Source organism: Leptidea sinapis, chromosome 20 (assembly GCF_905404315.1).
Source record: "Leptidea sinapis chromosome 20, ilLepSina1.1, whole genome shotgun sequence".
Taxonomy (NCBI): Eukaryota; Metazoa; Arthropoda; class Insecta; order Lepidoptera; family Pieridae; genus Leptidea; species Leptidea sinapis.
The window spans coordinates 7747066-7770216 of NC_066284.1; the positions used below are offsets into that span (position 1 = coordinate 7747066).

At 35.1% G+C, this 23151-nt stretch overlaps 1 protein-coding gene across 1 annotated transcript in view; it reads right to left on the reverse strand.

The window, feature by feature from the left end:
• LOC126970123 (muscle calcium channel subunit alpha-1-like) overlaps positions 1-23151 on the reverse strand; it is a 79747-nt gene that overhangs the window by 45046 nt on the left and 11550 nt on the right. The window contains exon 2 of the mRNA XM_050815851.1: positions 15961-16099. The gene's annotated coding sequence lies outside the window, so the exon portion shown is untranslated. The remainder of the gene's footprint in view (positions 1-15960; positions 16100-23151) is intronic.

Genomic DNA, 23151 nt, shown 5'->3' on the forward strand with positions numbered 1-23151 from the left:
GCCCGCGCCCCGCGCGTCGCATAAATACCAGAGGCGATCGCCCGCGCCACGCATTTCTGCACATTTATTTACCTCGCGCTCACAGCTTTCCGCTTGCTTTATTTTTGCTTTGTATAGACGCTCATTTCATTCTACATTTTGTAAAGTATTTCTTTTAATTAGTAGTAAATTCAACCTTTCATCTTTGACTCAATCTTTCATTCTTACTTCGCTTCAAACAAATATCATAGCATCCCTAGCTCAGCCAGGGGTAGTCATCGAGAAGTCGTAGGAGTAGAATACGTGCTACAACTACAAGAAATAAGAAAGGCACTGGGATCATATATTATCATCAGTAAGTATTTTGTATTTTATAAAATATAATAATAATAAAATATTTAATAAACTCCGTCCAAGCTTACGCGTATTACCCGTCCAACGATTTAAAAAGGATCTTTTTACATGGCTTATAGATAAATGTTTTTATTCCATAAATGAAATGTTGACACATTAGGTTCAATTAAATTGACTTTCTATATTAATTCTAGTCTTAAAATAATTACATTTAAAAATAATTATTATAATTTAAATTGACTTAAGTGCTTAAAATATAGAGTTTATTAATGTTAAACCAATTAAAATAATAACTAGAATTTTGTTAATAATAATTTTGCATGCCAGAAATGGCCGATAATATTGATACATGAAATCTATTTACACCCATTGTTACATGTTTTCTAGCAAAGTAAAGGATTTATTTATTTATAAATTCAAAGTAAAGCGAAGCGTAAGTTAGAAAATTTTGAAAGATGCCATCTACCCTCTAGAGTCTAGAGTATAATCTCACGACAAAGCCAGTTAACGTATATCTTGACATCTGGTGTTGCAGATGTGTATGGGCAGTGAATGTGCTCACTATCAAGTTAGCTCTTTGCGTTCTCTGTGTGATCTCCCACCCTAATACAAAAAAATATTTATTTTGATAATATGTTATAATTATTATGATGGTTACTCATTAAATATATTTCATTAATTTGGTACCGATAAAACATATCTATATACCAATATAAAGCTGCAGTGTTTGTTTGTTTGTTTGTTTGTTTGTTTGAACGCGCTAATCTCTGGTACTACTGGTCCGATTTGAATGATTCTTTCAGTGTTGGGTAGTCCATTTATCGAGGAAGGCTATAGGCTTTTTTTTATTAGGGATCCGTAATAAAATTGCTATTTTGTAACACAAGGTGTAAAATCAAAAACCTATTTTTGCGTGCGCTGCAAAAACTATTGACAATAGAACAAAATGGTGTACAATATATATATAGGCAATATTTTATTACTTATAAAACTATCGCGTGAATTATACTTTATATGGCAAAACAACGTTTGCCGGGTCAGCTAGTATTAATAATATATATTGTCTATGCGTTAAATAATAGATGTAGGTAATAGGTCCACAAGGGCGCCTATTTCTGCCGTGAAGCAGCAATGTGTAAGCATTACTGTGTTTCGATCTGAAGGGCGCCGTAATAATGAAATTACTGGGCAAATGAGACTTAACTTATATGTGAAGGTGACGAGCGCAATTGTAGTGCCGCTCAGAGGTTTTGGATTTTTCAAGAATCCTGAGCGGCACTGCATTGTTATGGTCAAGGTGTATCAATTACCATCAGTTGAACGTCCTGCTCGTCTCGTCCCGTACTGGCATAAAAATAATGTTTTACTGCAACATCGCGATAGTTTACTCCATTTAAAATAATTATACAGATAAAATATAAAATTAAAAGTATAATCAACTGGATGTGATCCGTTCCTCTACAGTGGAGATTTCAAGGAACTTTCTGCCACGTACAATCAAAGTGTGGAATGAGCTTCCGCGGTATTTCCGGGATAATACGATATGCGACTATAGCATCACATTTGGAGGTTCACACTTACAATGTTGAATGAACCACACGTTTGCTTCCAGACGCTGCAGTTTGGTCAAATTGATGTATAATTTCGTCTGCTCAGCCATTAGACCAGTGCTGAAGCCTTTGAAAATGATAAAAAGTGAAAAAAAAAATAATAGTAGTATGAAAACCATTGGAAATGGAACAGAATATAACAAAAATGAAAGGAAAATTAAATTACAGGCGATCTGGGTTGGGAAGTGGAAAAGGAGGGGGGGGGATCGATTAAGGGTAAAAAACGGTTTAACTCGACATAATTCACGACGAAATTTGGTGAAAATTTACCTTTTCATGTCCCAAATACACTGTAATTTATTAGAATATAAATATTTATTTTTTCACCTTATTTTGACTTAAATATTTAAACAGAACCCTTATTTCCAATTGAAAATTCACCCGTCAAAATATCAGTTTTTTTCAAAAAAATTGGTCTGTTTTCTGTTCGTCAAAATCTCTTTCCGATAGTGTAAAAAAATATATAAATTACAATGGTAAATATACGGAAAATATAAGCCCATCAAAAGGCATTTCATAGAGAATTAATATATGTTATTTCGTAGCAGCAATAATATGGATTACAATTAATCAAAACTATTTATAATTAATGTAAAAAGGATAATAATTTAGTGTAATGCTATCCATTTTTTTTCATTGTTATTATTTAATTTGAAATGATGACTACCTACTACACTGGCCTGCAAAAGTAAGTATCACGCTTTTCAAATTAAATTTATTTCTTAACTATAGAAGGTAGAGATTTAAGATTAAAAACGTTTTGTTGCAAATTTTATAGGCTTTAATTCTTAGAAACTAAAATTATACATTAGTGTAAAAAAAATCAACTAAAATGTATTACATGTTATTTAATTTTTAATAACTGGTATTGCCTGCTCGAGCTCTGATTACAGCTTCGAGCCGGTTTGGCATACTGAACACTAGGTTTCGGAGCCGATGTTGGGGAATATTCTCCCATTCTTCTACCAGGGCCTGCTTTAGTGCCCTGAGGGTAGTAGGTGGTGGTCTGCGATTTCTGACTAGCCTCCCAGGCGTGTCCAATCGGGTTGAGATCAGGACTTCTTGATGGCCAAGCCATCACGCTGATACCCACCTTCTGAATATACTCTTGTACGATATGAGCCGTGTGTGGCCGGGCATTATCATGCATCAGCATCGATCCATCAACCATATTTGCTAAATACGGCCCTGCATACTCAATGAGAATCTCTTGAGCATATCTTTGCCCAGTGAGGGTGCCATTTTCTATGGCTACTAGCTCTGTGCGACCTTCTGAAGATATGCCAGCCCATACATGTACACTGCCTCCACCGTATTGGACTCTTTCTGAGATGCAGGCTTGAAGGTATCGCTCACCAGGTCACCTGTAAACACTTCGCCTTCCATTAGAAGTGTAAAGGGAGAATCGAGACTCATTTGCAAACAAAATTCTTGACCATTCTTCTTCATCCCACTGCATGCGTTCACGGGCGTATCGCAGTCTCGCTACTCGATGCTGTCTCTCGAGTTTTGCGCCACTCGCTGGTCTTCGGGGTTTCAAATTTGCTTCAGCAAGTCTTCATCTCACTGTACTGTCACTAATGTAGTCCCTCCGGGTCTGAAGAAGCTGTTGCTGGACTTCAACTGCATTTTGGTGGCGATTTCTTAACACAGTGGAAATAATATAACGATCTTTTCGGGCACTGGTACACCTGGGTCTGCCATTACAAGGTCTCCTCAGATGGTGACCAGTTTCTTCGTACCTTCGCTTTACCTTCTGGACCGTTCGTACCGTCACACCCACCATTCTTGCAGTGCGACGCATACTGATGCCTAGTTCCAGAAAAGCCATGATCCTAGCACATTCTTCAACTGAAAGAGACATGATAAATAAATTTTATGTGCTTTTTTTTCATAAATTTTTAAAACAAGACCCATCGTTCTTGAAAAAAATTTAAAACAGAAAGAAAAATGTGAATGGTAAAATTGTAATTCGGAAACGTCCACTTTGAAAAAGGAATGGTTTTGTTTTTGAAGTTTTTTTTCAGCCAATTCTTAAAAGAAGGTTACCGACTATAAAGTTTTTATGTACAAAATTAAATTCTCTTTGGAGTCCTTTTTATTTCGAAAGTATATCTTGTGAACTTAAAACGTTATCCCAATTTTAAAAGTGTGATACTAACTTTTGAAGGCCAGTGTATATTAAGTTGACCCTTGTAACTTGTAACAGGTTTATTATCACTTTTGCTACATAGAAGCGTGTTTATTACCGCATTCTCACTTACGAAAAACATTTATGTTATGTAAAATTTAATTTATGAAATAAAATATTATGTACAAAGTGCCAGAAATCTAGTAATAATATCTAGAAATAGTACAAAACACATAACGGAACGGTTGTTTGAATATTAATGTTGTGTTCCTCGAAACAGTTAATGAATGACTGACAGAGTGACATTCTAATTAGTTAGCGAGCGCGGCCGGTGAAATATTGTCCGTACAAATTCTTTTAAATATTTTACGCGAGTTTGGTTTTATATATGTGCTAACAACTTATGATGTGGATCGTTTCACACGCCTGTCCACATATATTTAATTTTCGTTGACAGTTTCGGATCAAGAGCTCTCTAATCTAGTGTATCTCTGCGTATCGAACCCATATACTATTAAAATATCCTATTAGACATCTCTAACAGAGATACAGCAAGACAGAAAAAGTAAGCGAATCTAAATTCTTACTATAACCAATTTTAATTGACAGGTCGTAAACTGTCAGCCACGCTTGGAAATAACTGCTTAATATTTTGAATACACGTATAATCACTCGCTAACGCAGATATTGTCAACAGATAAATCGTGCTGTTAGGTCCCCTGTACACTAGTATATTAGAGAAGGAGGATTAGCGGGGCCCCCAGCTGTAGACCATCCTACCTCGGAATCTCAGGTATGTCGGCTTATTGTTTAGCCATAACAGATTTGCAATTTTAATAATATATGTTTTCCTACGCGCTAATACAATGAGATGAGTGCCGTGGTTACTAAAGATGCACACGTCTAAAAGGATTACAAAGAAAGAAAGCAAACAGATAGAATGGAAATATTTTTATTCACGATAGGGAGTGACAAAAACAGAACAATTGGTAAACGTCACGAAGTCACCCAATACTTAAAGGGCTATAACATGGGGAGAAGAACTGATATGAAACTCCTAGCCCATCTTTTGAATCATATATCAATCAACTTTAGGTGGCCTGTGGAGAACCCGACAAGAACTATGCATCATTATCCTCTATATAATCGACTATACTATAGTAAGCCTTCTTTATCAAAGAGGCTTTGATATATTCCTTGAATTTGTGCTGAGGTTGCCCTTGAATACTGTCTGGTATTTTATTGTAAAATTGAACACCTGTATAAGGTTAAGGAGCCCTTCATCATCATCATAATTATCATCATCAGCCGGAAGACGTTCACTGCTGGATAAAGGCCTCCTCAAAAGATTTCCACGACGATCGGTCCTGCGCTGCCCTCAGCCAACGTATTCCGGCGATCTTGACCAGATCGTCGGTTCATCTTGTCGGCCTACCAACACTGCATTTCTCCAGTACCTCAGCTGTGAGGAGCGGAAAGCCAGCTCAGCCCATACCTTTAAGCAGTAGACCTGCCAAAGAGAATGGGGCAAAGCTTCCTCCTATCCCCAACAGCCACGGCACGGAGAGTAAGAGCATGAACAAGAAGTGGGGCTCTAAATTCGCCTTCCCTCTTCCCAATCTAGGAGAGCCGAGTGGTTAAGATGACCCGGAAAGGTCTCAACGGTGCAGCCATCAATGAAGAATGAGAAATGGCGCTCTCAAACACATATCAGGATAGTGCGTCAAAAAGGGGAAGCCATAACACCCCCGCAAAAGCCAATACCAAAAAGACGCAGAATTTAGTCTAGCGTGGTTAACCCACGGAACAGCTTCTCATGTGCCGCTAGAACTACAAAAGTAGCTGTTGTGGGGAAGGACCACACTTCGAACAGCCTCACAAAGGAGGAACTAAGTAACATTGAGGAAACGCTGGTACTTGAGATCGTCAAATCTGAAGCTAGTGAGTCCATTAGGTTCAGTGGCATAATCTTCCGATTTGCAATGCGAACGCCTATTATATGGAACGGGGCAGCACCAAAACTAACAGGAGAGGTGAGTCGTTCCTTGAATTTATTCTTAAATGTAATCGAAAAATAGTGAACTTGGAAATACACCAACATTTGACACTACGGTTGAGAAGGAAGTTCTTGATGTGACTATTGCATCGCCTACCCTTTGCAATTAGATCACAAGATGGATGATATCCCCCGAACCCACTTTGCCAGATGACACAATCTTAAGTTTTGAAATTGAGGATCTGTGAGGTGAAAGTAAGAATGTTCATTTGTTTTTTTTTTTCAACAAACAGCGGGCCTACCATGAACTCTTATTGCAATTCAATTGAAAACCTAAAATGAACTGCTTTGCTATTTCGTACCAAGACGTGATTACAGCTATCTAATTTAGGTTGACGTCAAATCAACTGATTAAATTGCAATGATGTCAATTGAATATTGAAAATGATGTCAATTGAACCGAAACTGATTTAGTTCGTTCATTCATTCGTACCATGAGGTAATATTTCAACCTAAACTGGATAGCTTACATGTCAAAGTAAGCGATTAGAAAAAAGTTGCTACATCCTTAGAGGAAAGTGAATTGTATTGTTAATAACTTTTAAAAATAGTGAAAACATACAGAAAAGGAAAATTTTATTGATGAAAGATGAGATGAGAATTCTTTATTGGACTTTTTTGTAAAACAAAATACTGAAGATAAATACCAAAACTGAAAATACTAAAGGCGAGACAGTAAGGGCCCGGGCTATAGCCTGTTCGCAAGAACGAATTAAAAAAAATGTTCTCTGTGCTCCTGTCAAATAAACTATTAATGGAGGTGCGTTCATTACTCGTTATTTGTACGAAAACAACTAAGCAAACATTTAATTTGTAATTCAGAAAACTATATTTATTTATATTACTATTATTTAATAAGTATTAAATATATAATATTATATATATTATATTAATAAGTATTAAAAAGCGCAATTTTTAAATGTATTTATAGTATTTTCTACGCAAAAAAATTTGGGTTTCAAAACGCAACGCATATGGTTCGAGTAAGAGAGACAAACTTACGCAACGACTGTAGAGCATCATCTCTTTCCCACACCACAGACCACAGACAAATTCATTCTTCATAAGCGATCCAAACGCCATTCAATAAAAGGCACTTCATGGTACGAATTTTAGCGATTCAGTTTAGGTACCTAAACTGAACTGCATCGTAATCGCATGGCTTATTAAAAGTTGATGGTAGGCCCTCAGATATCTATTTGCAAGCCAGTTCGAAATTTAAATAAAACTTTGATAAGATACCATCTGGATTGTCATGTTTCACAGTAAAAGATCATTGCACTTTTAAATTACACGAAAGATATGAGTTAACTATGCAATTTATTTGGCCGCAACCGAAATATGGATTTTGATACAACTTTTCCCGACCGCTGCTCATGTCTATTTGGCCAGTACGGTTATCAAAATAATGCCAAATATCCAAGCATGCTTGAGAAAAGATTGTTAATTAACGATTTAAGTGTTGAAATTAACATTACATTTAATGACAAACGAAAAATACATTATATGTTGCCACGGACTAGTAAAAAAATAAGGACTCCGTGTCACCTTACAAAACAGTGTAGCACCAAAACAAGCCGATCAACGTGTAAATACATAGCCCCACGCACACACTTACACTACTACAGGCCGATTGGCGGCCTTTATGAGAATTGTCATCGTCTGTGACAGATCACTTTGCGTCTCAATAAAATATTTTAAAAATGCCGTCGTGCGTTGTGAAAAAGTGTAAAAAGATACTATATATAAGTATTTATGGCCATATAGGATTATTTAAGGGAGAAAAAATTGTGTAACTAGTATCCCCCGTAACCGCACACACACTAGCATAACGGTGCTTCACTTGCTAATATCACGGCGCGGAGTCCTTCTTTTTTTACTAGTCCGATTATGTTGCATAACCTTCTATTTATGTGTATATAATAAAGATTGAAAAGCGATGTAATAAAATGACGTATATAAGTAATTGAAACTCTTAACACGATTGATCGTGCGGATCGCAATCCGATTAAACAAACGAGATCAAACGAGTGCGGAGGAATTACTGTTTATCTTATGAAACACATTTAACGCTTCACAATTGTGTACTTGTAGCAATTCATGCGATACGTGCATGTAATTCAATGTTATGTGTAATTGGTAAAGTACTTTACGTTACTTCCCTTTTCTCTCAGTCTAAATTATTATACGGCAGGTAATTTACTTAAGAATTTACATTAGCTGAGACCTTTCTTAGATTTAATAATTCTGTCAGCCACCAGTGGCTCCTTTGCGCAGGAAGCCGGCTAGATAATGGGTACCATAACGGCCGTGAATTTGAAATTGCTGCCGTGAAGCAGTAATGTGTAAACATTACTGTGTTTTGTTCTGAAGGGCGCCATAGCTAGTGAAACTACTGGGCAAATGAGACTTAACATCTTATGTCTCAAGGTGACGAGCACAATTGTAGTACCGCTCAGAAGTTTGGGTTTTTCAAGAATTCTGAGCGGCACTGCATTGTAATGGGTAGGGCGTATCAATTGCCATCAGCTGAACGTCCTGCTCATCTGGGCCCTTAATCTTAAAAAAAAAATCTCAATCAGCATTTCAGTCGCACTAAAGATCAAACTCAAAAATCAGGGTTTCGTTCTCAACTTCATTATGTTCCAAAACGTCACCGTATATATCGTAAAAAAAATCTGGCAACTGAATGGAAAGGAAATTCTGTGTTGGACTGGTTTAATTTTTTGCTTATAATTGTTGTCGATTTTGTATACAAGACTTATTTTTGCGACATATATGGTAAGTACTTACGTAATTAATTAAGAACTAAAGTAAGAAGTAATCTATCTAAATCTTAGTACTTTTTTGTTTTTTTTTTTTTATGAAAATAAGTTACGAGACGAGCAGGACGTTCAGCTGATGGTAATTGATACGCCCTGCCCATTACAATGCAGTGCCACTCAGGATTCTTGAAAATCCTGATCAGCATTACAGCTGCGCTCGTCACCTTGAGACATAAGATTTTAAGTTTCATTTGCCCAGTAATATATAAAAAATATTCTATGTGCTCACAGTTTCAACATTTAAGGTTTTTTATAATTATTATGAATATTATGTTTTTTTTTTCAAAATTAGGGATCCGTAATAAAATTGCTATTTTGTAACACAAGGTGTAAAATCGAAAACCAATTTTTGCGTGCGCTGCAAAAACTATTGACAATAGAACAAAATGATGTACAGGCTATAATATAGGCAATATTTTATTACTTATAAAACTATCGCGTGAATTATACTTTATATGGCAAAACAACGTTTGCCGTGTCAGCTAGTGTATAGATATATACAAATATACAACCAGTAGAGTAGTTACATATACCTACCTATTTGTACTATTAAGAGTTTGTGTAGCAATCGGATCTCGACCTTTGTAACGTTCACTAAAATAGTAACGCATCTACACAACACATATATACAGCAATGATAAGACAGTTACAGATGGTTTTCATCTCATAAAGCTTTTGTTCGTCGTGGGCCAGATAGCCAGATGTCGATGATTATGTATTCGGAGCCCGTTCCAACTACTCTGTGAGTTTCTACATTGCGATCGAAGATACCAGGTTCTAGCCTAAAATTATGTGTGTGTAATCTTTACGCGCGATTGAAGTAAACCTTGATAAAAATTAACTTTAGGAATTAGTTACAGATACATATATATATTAAATTATATGTACATTAAATTAAACCGTGTTACCAACTAAGCACTCAGGTATTACTGAGGAGCTAGGAGCATTGTTAGATTTTATTTCTCGGATACGCTGACGATATAACTACGTCTTTGAGCAAAGTTGGCATTTTCTCTACCTAAAATAAAAAAATGCCTTTCTTAATATATACTAATATTATTTTATCAAGTGAGATTTTATATATTTTACAAAGTATGCTTTAATAGACCAGTGCCGAAGCCTTTGAAAATGATAAAAAGTGAAACAAAATAATAGAAGGATGAAACCCATTGTAAAAGGACGACTTTTTAGGCTAAAAAACGGTTTATCGATTTCCGGCAAAACTACAAGTCATAATATAAAGAGATCTACAACTTTTGTAATTACACTTTTTTCACATAACCTCAAAATTTAGGTGAAAAATTCAAAAAACCAAGTTCTTGGTTTTTTATTTATATGTTTTTCAAAAAAAAATTTTTTTTTCTACGAAATTTGGTGAAAACTTACCTTATTATGTCCCAAATACACTGTAATTTATTTGATTTACAATATTTATTTTTTCGCCTTATTTTAACTTAATATAAAAAAGCAGCCTAATTTTCAATCGAAAATTCTGACGTCAAAATATCAGCTTTTTTCAAAAAGTTTGGGGGCTTTTTGTTCGTTGTAATATCTACTTTCTGATGGTGTAAAAAAATATAAATTACAATTGTAAATGTTCGGAAAATTTAAGTCCAACAAAAGGCATTTCATAAAGAATTCATATCTGTTGTTTCGTAGCAGCAAAAATATGGATTAGAAAATCAATAAAATTGAAAAAAAAAGGTTAATTTAACACTGAATCATTATCCATTAAACTTCTTTAGTCGCGCCTAAAGAAGTTTTCCTTCAAAAATCTCCCGTTTTCCGTCAGTATAATCAGTTACAATGCTTATACAAAATTAATATCGGTTAGCCTAGATTTATACACTCGAAGTTGAAAGTTCAAAAAATTGCAGTTATTACAAAAATTACAAAATACCCGCCGTGCTTATTAAGTAATAATTGTTTTCTTTATAAAATGATATACAGGCGAGTCTAACATACCTAAAAATCCAAAGTTGTTCTGGAATTATGTTGACTCTAAAAGGAACCGTAAACACATACCCGAAAATATGAACTACCAAGGAAACTCATCCAACGTAATTGGGAGACAAAACTTGCGACTACTTCAATGAGTATTTTCACTCACTATCTGTTGAAGGCATCTATAGACGAACTCTCAGCAGTAAACAACTTCAACATGTGATCTATTAATTTTATTCCCGATTTCGTTTTTAAATATTTATGAAACTATGGTAATAAAGGTGCAGGGTATAATGGTATTCACTTTTATTATTGAACTAGTTGACCTGACAGACGTTGTTCTGCACATAATAAATAAAATACTGTTTTTTATGAATTTTCAAAAATATTTCCTAACATCAAGAATCATTTTGTAAAATATTTATAATAAAATCGTTTCACAGCAGAACTGTCAAACCGTGCGTCAATAAAATCTACCATTGAAAATATGTCCATACAAAACAAATATCTTTATATATATATATATATTTCTTGTGTACGTGTGTATGTCACTGAACTCCTCCTAGGCTGGACCGATTCTAATGAAACTTTCTGTGTGTATTGAAGTGGATTCGAGAATGGTTCACAATTGAACTACCTCCTCAACGGCTGGACCGATTTTGATGATATTTTTGTGTGTTCCAGTGAATTTGAGATTGGTGTGTGTCTTCAGGTGGATTCGAGAATGGTTATGATTTACAATTAAACTACCTCCTAAACGGCTGGACCGATTTTGATGATTTTTTTTATTTGTTTCAGTGAATTTGAGATTGGTTTAGATTCTCGATTCCGTCATATAATATAATTCTCCTGCTCATGTGTATTTAAGTGGACTCCTCCCACCGGATGGACCGATTTTTCAAATTTAAGACGTGTGTTCGAAATTTCCGACAGGACAACGTCTGTTGGGTCCACTAGTAATATATGAAAATCAATCGCTGTTCGTTAGTCTCGCTATATCTGAATAAATAGGAAAATGCTGCTAAATTAAATAAAAACAACAAATTTGTTTTTCCTTTGATGTGTCCATACATAATTTCTATGAGAGAATTTATTGACGCATGGTTTGACAGTTCTGCTGTGAAACAATTTCATTACGACAGCAGGGTGCATATTGTACGAAGTAATTTTTGATGTTATGATATATTATTGACAAATTCATATAAAACATTATTTTATTTATTATATACAGAACAACGTCTGTCGGGTCAGCTAGTAGGAAATAAATTAATTATGGGTCCCAAATCGAAATAAAACTAAGACTCAAATTGGACTAAACTGCACTCCATGAAGAATCCCCATTAAAATGCATTCATTAGTTTATGAGTTCACTCGAAACAAACATGAGGACACTGACTGATTTTTATATATTACTACCTGACCCAGCAAATGTTGCATCGCCATCTAAATAAAAAAAATAATTAATTAAAAATTTTGGAGCATAAAAGAGATGACGGCCAATTCTCAGATCTTCCAAATACTAAGGTGTTGATCGTAGACGGGTGAAAATTTGAAGTTGTATGTATTTTCAATGCTGAATCATAATAAAATACCATTTGTCAAAAAAATAATTTGGGATGTTGGCCGATTCTCAGACCTAACCGGTAAACACACCAATTCTCAAAAGAATTTAAGGAACCGTTTCGGAAGAGTAGAGGTAACAAACACCGGGACACGAGAATTTTATATATAAGATAAATGTGCAAAAACAGACAAAGAGCCATAGAGAGGAGTGCGTTGAATTTAAAATAATGAATTGATTATGAAGCTTATTAATAACAGCTATAGCGTTCGAAATATATAGATATAAGAGAGAAAACCAAAATAACTAATGTCACTTATGCTATAACAAAACTTACGGACACATCCCTCAGGGTACAGACAAATGGAGCAAAGGCGTAATAGACTTGTATCCCAAAGGAAACAGGGAGGACAATACAGGAGATGGTCAGGCAAACTAATGACGATAGCAGGTAAGATTTGATTTAGGATAGCTAAAGACAGAAAAGAGTGGAAGAAGTTGGAAAAGGGCCTTTGTCAAAAAACACACAGAAAAATATATAATACTAGCTGACTCGACAGACGTTGTTCTGTAGATAATAAAAAAAATACTGTTTTATAGCAATTTGCCAATAATATTACAAAACATCAAGAATTATTTCGTAAAATATTCTCCCTGGTGTTATAATGAAATTGTTTCACAGCGGGACTGTCAAACCGTGCGTCATTAAATTCTCTCCATACAAGTATGTCCATACAAAACAAATATTGAAAATAAAAATAATTTTGGGTCCCAAATCGGAATAAAAACTATCCTATCTCTCAAGTTGGACCAAACTGCACTCAATGAAGTAATCCCCATTAAAATCTGTTCATTAGTTTAGGAGTCTATCGAGGACAAACAACGTGTCACGTAATTAATATATATTATGATGTTAGTTCTACTATCTGAATAAGGCTTATATGATTATTATAAATGTGCAAAAGTGTTATCCATTCCCTGTCTCAGAAATAAATTCATTATTTTTAAAAAAGGTAATACTTAACTCGTAAGCATACATCCATATTCTGTGGTAATACTCAACTACTAGTCAGAAGCTATCAAGGTATTTTAATTATCCTCACTAGCCAAAATACTGGAAACAAATTGTACTGTCTAGTAAGGTACAGTAGTTAAGCATCATGCTGGGAGAGTTTCTTTCGCCATTTTTCTCTCTCAGAGCGCCATTTGTTTCCGAAGCGGTAGTAGAATCTAGTATATTAGAAATGACATTAAAAAGAATTCTAAAGGAATCAATTTTGAGAAAATAAATGCCTTTGATGCCTTCATCACATTTCTCCACAACAACGCGGCTTCTAATAAGATGAGAAGAGTGTAGATATTATAAGTAGTCTATAAGTTGCGCCTTCGTTTAGCTTCTATGAGATTCAATGTCAATGATAAATTTTTCCAGCTAATCATGTATATCGTTTCTTAAAAACTGTATGTTCTCTGAAATTAAATAGAACATTTAAAACTCTATCTGCTTATTAATCCAAACGATTATCAATGATATAGATAGTACTAAAAGTTCACATCAATCTGTTTCGATAAAATATTCATATAAACGCAGATGAAGCCATAAACAGGCACAGTTAAATAAACATAATTTATAAATTTATGCAATGGTATGATCTAACGAGATGAACGCTGATTACGTTGTCTAGACGATCTGTGTGGAGCTCGGCGCATCGTAGTCCGTGCGTCATGCTCGCGTAAACATTGGCCAAGTGCAAATCTGTGCGTAGATACGGCGGTCAATGTTGGAGATTGCCACAAAACTGTTCTGTGGAGATTGCAATGTTTTCTGATAGATATCAACGAACAATTGTATCTCGCATTGTGCTAAGTTGAATTAGTTTTTAATAGAAGACGAGGACAATGAGCGTACGCGTCTCTGAATCTTAATCAATAACTCATGTCTTAATCAATAGCACATGCTCTATTGCAAGACTTGATAAATTACAGAAGTGTTGTGGCCATTGTAATGGTTGTAAACTCTTTTTAAAAGGTAGCCATTTCTTTAAAGAAAATAATGGACGATATGAGCAGGACGTTCAGCTGATGGGAATTGATACGATCTGCCGATTACAATGCAGTGCCGCTCAGGATTATTGAAAAACCCAAAAATTGTGACCGGCTCGTCACCTTAAGACATAAGATGTCATGTCTCATTTGCCCAGTAATTTCACTAGCTACGGCGCCCTTCAGCCCGAAATACAATTATGCTTACCCATTACTGCTTCACGGCAGAAATAGGCGCCATTGTGGTACCCATCTAGTCGGCATCCTGTGCAAAGGAGCCTCTCACTGATAAAGAATTATAACTTATAACGAATTTAATTGCGGAAGAAGTCGCGGGCAGAAATAGCCATCATATATTATCATGGCCTATCCGATAGACAGCCACATTATCTTACTAACCAGTTGTAAAACGCTATCATTTAACAGACAGATCTACAAAAAAAAATTCAATTGGTGTCAGTGAGTCGTAAAATGTAAATTTATTACGAAATGGTTGAATCCAGTGGGAGGCTCTTTTGTACAGGATGCCGGCTAGATTGTGGTACGGCAACGGCGCCTATTACTGCCGTAAAGCAGCGTTATTGGCTTTCCGCCTGAGGGGTGCCGTAGCTAGTGAAATTACTGAGCAAATGAGACTTAAAATTTTATGTCTCGAGGCGCTATTGTATTGCCGCTCAGAACTTTTGTGTTTTTCAAGAATCCTAATCGGCACTGCATTGTAATGGGCAGGGCGTATCAAATACCATCAACTGAGCGTCCTTTAATTTCAAAAAAAAAATCATAAAAAAAGGTAAAAATAGGCACAACAAACAGATTTACATAGTAAGACAGAAAGATTTTGTGTGCCGTTCTATTGTAATAGATTTTATAACAGAACAAGATCAATCACATTATCTCACATATTATATGACTATAGTAAGTATTAATTTAAAACGCATTGATTCTCTACATAATAACAATTATAATTAAGAAAATTTCACAGTAGAAAAAGAACATGTGACATAAATAACCCCAATTCCTTTACAAAAACACGTATTTTATTTACCTACCATGTCGACTGCAGTTGACAGCAGCTGCGGAAAGATCAGCTCATTTTGTACATGAATTATAATCACATGATATACTATAGATACATTCCTATTTTTATTTTGGAAATAGTACCAATAATACAAAATATCTCTACTTTAATGCGAATACCCAAATTACTTGAAAGTTTCACTCAAATTCAAATATTTTTATTCAGAGTAGGATTCAAAATCACTTATTGAACGTCAAAAACTACCACCCATTCAAAATAGACTGCTTCAGACCTGAGAAGATTAGGCGCAAGAATCTCAAGAAACACATTCTTGTGAAGAAAATAGCAATTAATGAATTTCAAACTTCAAAAACAAGACTTTCTTAGAATTTACCTGCTTTTTATCCCCCTTTTAAGTTAAACTTTCCAACAAACTCACCTCTTATCTAACGCCCAGTACTTCCAAAATGTTATCAATTCCATGCGGCCGTGTCTACACTCTCAACGCCATCAGAGTTCAAGATGGTGTAAAACTTATAACAGGAATATTGGTCTTAAAAGATTTCTGGCTTGGTCCCCTGGAACAAAATAATTTTGAATTACTTTTAACGTTAAGACTATTTTGAGGTTTTGTAGAATTTTGCTCCAGGGAAATAAAAATAGAATGATGTAGGGTCACTTGGTTTTCCATCCATCTGCCATTCAAAACACTTTTTCACTGTCACGAGTTGAAAATAATGCCACATGCTTAAGCCTACGGTCTCTTAAAAAAAATTAAACTTAACTTTGAAGTGAATTACAAGATATTAACATCTTTGTGGCCATTTATCCAGCTTGTTAACTTTCACAATATAACCAATGTCTATTGTGTAATTTCTTGTGAATTCTGTCAATATTGGATACTGGTCTTCGTCATCACACATAAGCGGCAGTACCGCGTTCATAAATTGTATTAAATGAGCGTCACAAAACTTTAACCTAATCTAATAGCTAAGTGGGGTTGTAGTTATTAGTAAAGTACTTATTTCTTTTAGCAAGATATGACAAGTTGATAAAGTGGAAAGGTATATATGAATGGTATATGGGAATGGTCAAGAGGTCATAATGGGCAGCTTACTTCAAACTCAAGTTCGCGTTCAACATGAAAATTAGTGCCGACCAAAAAGCTCGAATTCACGACCAGTGCATCTTGCCCGTGCTTACGTATGAGGCTGAGACTTGGGTTTTTACTAAGGAGATCCTCCGTAAACTTCAGGTGGCTCAAAGGGCAATTGAGAGAAAACTGGTAAGAGTTACACTGAGAGACCGTAAAAGAAACGAATGGGTCAGAGAGCAGAGCAAATTGAGCGATGTAACCAAACGTGTTGCGAAATTGAAATTGGAGTGGGCTGGCCATGTTGCCCGCAAGCATGGCTCGTGGTGCAAGGCAGTGATAGAATGGAGACCGTGGGGTGAGAAACGCCCGAGAGGAATACCGCAGATGCGTTGGTACGACGATATCAAAAGACTTTGTTTGCAACAAAGTGGTTGGAAATAAGCTGAAGGAGGCCTACACCTTAGAGGTTGAAAAAGGCTAAAGAAGAAAGCAGAAGAAGATGACAAGTTGCCATATAAAAAACTCTTGTCTCTCTTGACTAGGCTACTGAAAGTTTTCTGTAAGATTCTGTAAGTTTGTATTTAATGTCGCCAAATATTCGCCTTTATTTTTTTAAAGTCTGACTATGTCTTAAATTTGAATTTGGAATAATCTTTTTTTATGTACCACAAGATTTCATAAATGTGCCATTAATATTCTCAAATGATTAAGACCTCTTTTAGGATTGTATTTTCTAAAGGGCCCTTTAGGAAAAATTGAAACCACCCGTTTTTTATATAAATGAGTTTATTTCGGAATCTTAACAAATCTATCTATATATATAAAAGAGAATGTATGTTTGTATGTTCCCTAATAACTCCTAAACTATTCGACCGATCTCAATGAAATCTTTTGTAATAGATTCGTTGAAGCTCAAGGAAGGTTTACATAATTATAATACATAATTTATGTTGCAAAACAACGTCTGTCAGGTCAGCTAGTCTAAAATAGGAATTGACACTATTCTTCGTTGCCTATCTTGGGTTATTTTAATATTCGTGTTCGGCCTAGAGTGTGACCGGATAATCGTAATTCGTTTAAATTATTATTCATGACATTTTTACCAAAAGAGTCCATTCCATAAAATACAAGCTAGTACCGAATTTGATAAAGCGACAACAAATATCACTCAAGATTCCTTGAAACATCACCTAATATTTACTTGAAAACAAAAGAGATTGTATTTCGTTCATCTATACTAATATTATAAAGCTGCAGTGTTTGTTTGTTTGTTTGTTTGTTTGTTTGAACGCGCTAATCTCTGGTACTACTGGTCCGATTTGAATGATTCTTTCAGTGTTGGGTAGTCCATTTATCGAGGAAGGCTATAGGCTATGTTTTTTTTTCAAAATTAGGGATCCGTAATAAAATTGCTATTTTGTAACACAAGGTGTAAAATCGAAAACCTATTTTTGCGTGCGCTGCAAAAACTATTGACAAAATGATGTACAGGCTATATAACATAGGCAATATTTTATTACTTATAAAACTATCGCGTGAATTATACTTTATATGGCAAAACAACGATTGCCGGGTCAGCTAGTCGTTATCTAGGGTCTTATCACAATAAGGGACTATCCATGGATATATGTTACACATTAACGCTGTAGGCCTTGGCCACATATTGTAAGAACAATAGCGAACGAAAGTTTTTCCTTATCTTTATTCGCATCGTCACATATATTGTTTCTCTTTAACACCAATCGTCATCCCATCCTCCCTATCTTTTAGCCGTTTTGTATCACAGTTTAGTAAGTAAGTAAGTTCACAGTAAAGTGGAATAATATAGCATTTTTTTCTAGTATAAATATATTCTTTAATACGTTTATCTTGACTTGTTTAGTAGGTTTTGTTAATTTCTTAATTTCATTACATTATAGAATGGCTGTTTTATAACTTATACTTATTTTATGTGACTATTTCACACATAATTTAGCATGCGGTATTCACCTTGCCTATGCCGGCTACATTATGGGTACCAAAATGGAGCCTATTGCTGCCGTGAAGTAGTAATGTGTAAGCATTACCGTGTTTCGGTCTGAAGAGCGCCGTAGCTAGTGAAATTACTGAGCAAATGACCTTAACATCTTATGTCTCAAGGTGACGAGCGCCGCTCAGAATTTTTTCGGGTTTATCAAGAATCCTGAGCGGCACTGCATTGTAATGGACAGGCCGTATCAATTACCATTAGCTGAACGTCCTGCTTGTCTCGTCCCTTTTTTTTATAAAATAAAAAGATAACTCAGACAAAACTAATTTAGAAACACGTTTTTGTTTTATTTCCAACTACTTTCAATGGTTAAGATTTTCACGACGGCTTTTGACAAATTAATTATAACAGCTTTTTTATTGAGAATAAAATAGCTTATTCATTGAAACATCATTTCTAATTTTAATAATCATTGTAAATAAATGCTTACACGGAACCTAAACCAAACAACTGTTGATCAGATTCAGCTAATGTAGAAAACTTAGATTGGGGATTGTTGTCCGCTGCGCTCCAACTAGATACCTACCGCAGGCATAATCGAAAAGTGCGGCAACCAATACTAGTGGGTGCACTCGAGCCAGTGGGCCCACCATGTGTACGTTGACGTGCCACTAGTTCTGTTAAACTTTGCTAACAATTGAAACTAAATGGCGAGTTGAGTAGGAAAATATTAAAAAAATAATACTACCAGAAACAAGAAAGACACTGGGATCACATCGGTAAGTAGGTATTTTTTTAATTTCAATGTAAAATAACACGAAGCGTATATAAGTTACGCAATTTGAAAAAATGCCATTGAGTGTCAAAATGCCACGCACACAAGCATCTTTAGAAATACCAATACACACTACAATATAAAGTTGCCGTAGATAGCAAAATAGCAAGTCACTAACCGATAGCTCAAATCAAAATTGTAACTGTTAATGCAATAAAATATATAGCTACCTATCCATAAAGTTGTGGACAGCGTAAGGTGTACGCTGTCCACAGGATATCATCCTTACCATCTGGATGTGTGGCGGTCCTCCACAGTGCGGTTTTCAAGGAGCTCTCTTCCACGTACTACAAAGCTGTGGAATGAGCTTCCTTGTGCGGTGTTTCCGGGACGATACGACATGGGTACTTTCAAAAAAAGCGCGTACACCTTCTTTAAAGGCCGGCAACGCTCTTGTGATTCCTCTGGTGTTGCAAGAGAATGTGGGCGGCGGTGATCACTTAACACCAGGTGACCCGAACGCTCGTATGTCCTCCTATTCCATAAAAAATAACATATATTGTTTTATTGCTCGGATAGCCACGTTAAATAAATAAACACAGGAAGAATCACAGCAGGGAGCTGTGCCACTGAAACAATTCACATTTTAAAGGATAAAAGATTTTTTTTTTAATTCGGGCAGTTGATTTAAGTTTTACCGGGCATATACAATCACAAATTCCTAAATATTTCTTGATAATATTATCATGGACTAGTAATCCATCTCGGTATAACGTCTTATTATTTCTGCCTGAGTGGGAGGTCCCCTCATCAATAAAAACTGCCGCCTCTGCAAGCCGGACTGATAAGATTTAAAAGCAAATTCAACGATCTGTGAGGGCACGCCTCGACGAACTTCAATAATGCTGACGAGTACATAATAAAACATGAGTTTGCAGTTCTTTAAGATATTCCATACTATTACTAAAGCTCATAATATTTCATTTGTATTCAAATTCAAATTCAAAAACACTTTTTTCATGCAGGTCACGGAAATGACACGAATATGAATGTGAAAAAAAAAATATTGTTTCTTATTGAATTTACCGCTACTTCGTAAAGGGTTGAGCTAATGAGAAGAAGTAGCAAGAAACTCATTGCCACTCTTTTAAGTCAAGATTTACATTTTAATTGTTTTACAAATCGTTTCAATTACAATATATGCAAAGTGACGCAAAAAAAATACTCAAATGTCAAAAACTGAAAGGCTTACACGAGTAAGTCAAAAAAAAGTGTAAATTAATACTTATAAACACAAGAGTTATTGAGTATAGTAGATGCATTAATCCACACATACCGTAAATAAATAGAGAGGCATTATGTGAGCATTTCATAAAATAAAATATATAATAACTTTAACTTTAATAATAACAAAAAACACATCAAGCAGACCTCACGGTAACAATATCATCCAGCCACCACGAGTAGCACCCGTTCACGAGCATGACTGAGCATTGTAAAAAGTTAAACTAAATTTAGTTCAAATTCAAATGTTTTTATTTAAAATAGTACGTAACATCACTTAAAGTCAAAACTACCACCCATTTATAAAAAAATGCCTCAGACCTGGGACATTTTTATGATGATCTGTGGTATCATTAAGAAAGTCATTAATGTTATTGCCACACAAGCGTTTTTTAACAACTCTTTTGAATAACGTAACACTTTTGTTTTGAACATTTTCTGGGATCTTGTTGTAAATACATATACGTGGGTAACACTGAAAATTTTTTGAAGTGGCCAGTTAGCATTGCTAATGAAAAGTTTTTTTTAATTTCATTTTTAGAGCTCTTTGGTAACCCAATGTAAGTATATTACATTCATTTGTCATTTGTTTTTATGGGTTAGCGGCAAATATAAGACTCTTGTTACACGTGAAAAAGAACGCGAGAAAATATTCGGTCAATGATTTATTATGACTTTCGTTGTGGGCTGTGTGTGGCACGACAGTTGTGCTAGAAGATAGAAGGACAGTTACTCCAGACTTGGTATGTCAATTGCTGTTTGCCTGTTATCTTGGAAAAAATTCGACAGCAGCGCCCTCAAAGCAGGATCCTCCTTCACCACGACAATGCTTCAGCGCACTCCGCAAAACGGATTGTTGAATATTTGACTATGGCAGGTGTCGAGATAATGAGTCATCCGCCATACAGTCCTGACCTAGCGCTCTGCGACTTTTATTTATTCCCAAGAACTAAAAATAAAATTCTAGGTATTCGCTTTACGAGCCCTGTAGATGCGGTGAAAGCGTACGAAAATGCCATAGAAAGGACCCCTAAGGAAGAATGGGCCCACTGCTTTTCTCAGTGGTTCCATCGAATGCGACGATGTGTAGAGGAACGCAGATTACTTCTAAAAACAATAAAAGTATTGGCAACTTCCTACATTAAACCGTTATTCATTTTCTAAACATTTTCAGTGTTACTAAGTACCCCCCACAAAATACTTATTAACTCGATTTAGCAAATTCACTTATGTGCCTATGAACATACATTACATTATCAATAAAGAAGTAATATTGAGCAGCAACAGTCAATAAATAGACAAACTAACAAAAAAAAGCTGTAAATCGTGATATACATGTTCAAGAAAGACCATTTTTGGGCCCAGTAGTAACAGAAAAAAATATTCTATATTATATTGCGTATTCTTTTTTCTATATTACTTAAATCAAAATGACAAAAAAATGTAAATTTTACACTTACTAAATATAAAAAAAATATTCTTGTGATGTACAATAAATGTTTTTTGTTGGAATCGTGCAATTTATAACATAAAATGGCTGAAGAGGCAAAATTACGAGTAGTTAGTGGGAGACTAAGTAGAGGTAACCATGGTCTACCAGTGGGAGGCTCCTTTGAACCGGATGCCGGCTTGATTATGGGTACCACAACGGCGCCTATTTCTGCCGTGAAGCAGTAATGTGTAATAATATTACTTGTAATAAGTTGGTAGGTACCGAATAGTGACGTGGTTTTTACTTAACTACATAGTAAATATATTATTAGCTCTATGCAATATTATAAAACGTATTTTTGCATATAATTAGTCATGAGATCCTGTATAAATTGATAAATACAAAATATTAGATCAAATAACACAAATTCATTAACATAACCTAACTTTCGTTTAGTGCCAATACCTTGATTATGCAACTGTCAAGAAAAAAAATTTAAACCACTCCTAAACTAATATTTTTATCTAGCTAATGACTCTAATTTAAACATAGTGACGGTTCACAAAAAAAAATTGCGCGTTGATGTAAGAGAGATGGGCAGTCTCCTTTCACCTTAATTTCCAATCAATAAGATAAAAAAATTGTGAAATCGAAAATGTGTATCAAGGCTTGCATGGGAAAAATTTTAGTAAAACTCAGATAGGAACTGGAAGATGTACCTATAAAATATATTACACTAGCTGCCCCGACAGACGTTGTTCTGTAGATAGTAAAAAAACAACTATTTTATATTTCAAAACATCAAAAATTATTTCGTAAATATGCTCCCTGTTGTTAGAATGAAATTGTTTCACAGCGGAACTATCAAACCGTGCGTCACTAAATTCTCTCATAGAAAATATGTCCATACAAAACAAATATTGAAAATAAAAATATTTATGGGTCCCAAATCGAAATAAAAACTACCCTATCTCTCAAGTTGGACCAAACTGCACTCCATGAAGTAATCACCATTAAAATCCGTTCATTAGTTTAGGAGTCCATTGAGGACAAACATTGTGACACGAGATTTAT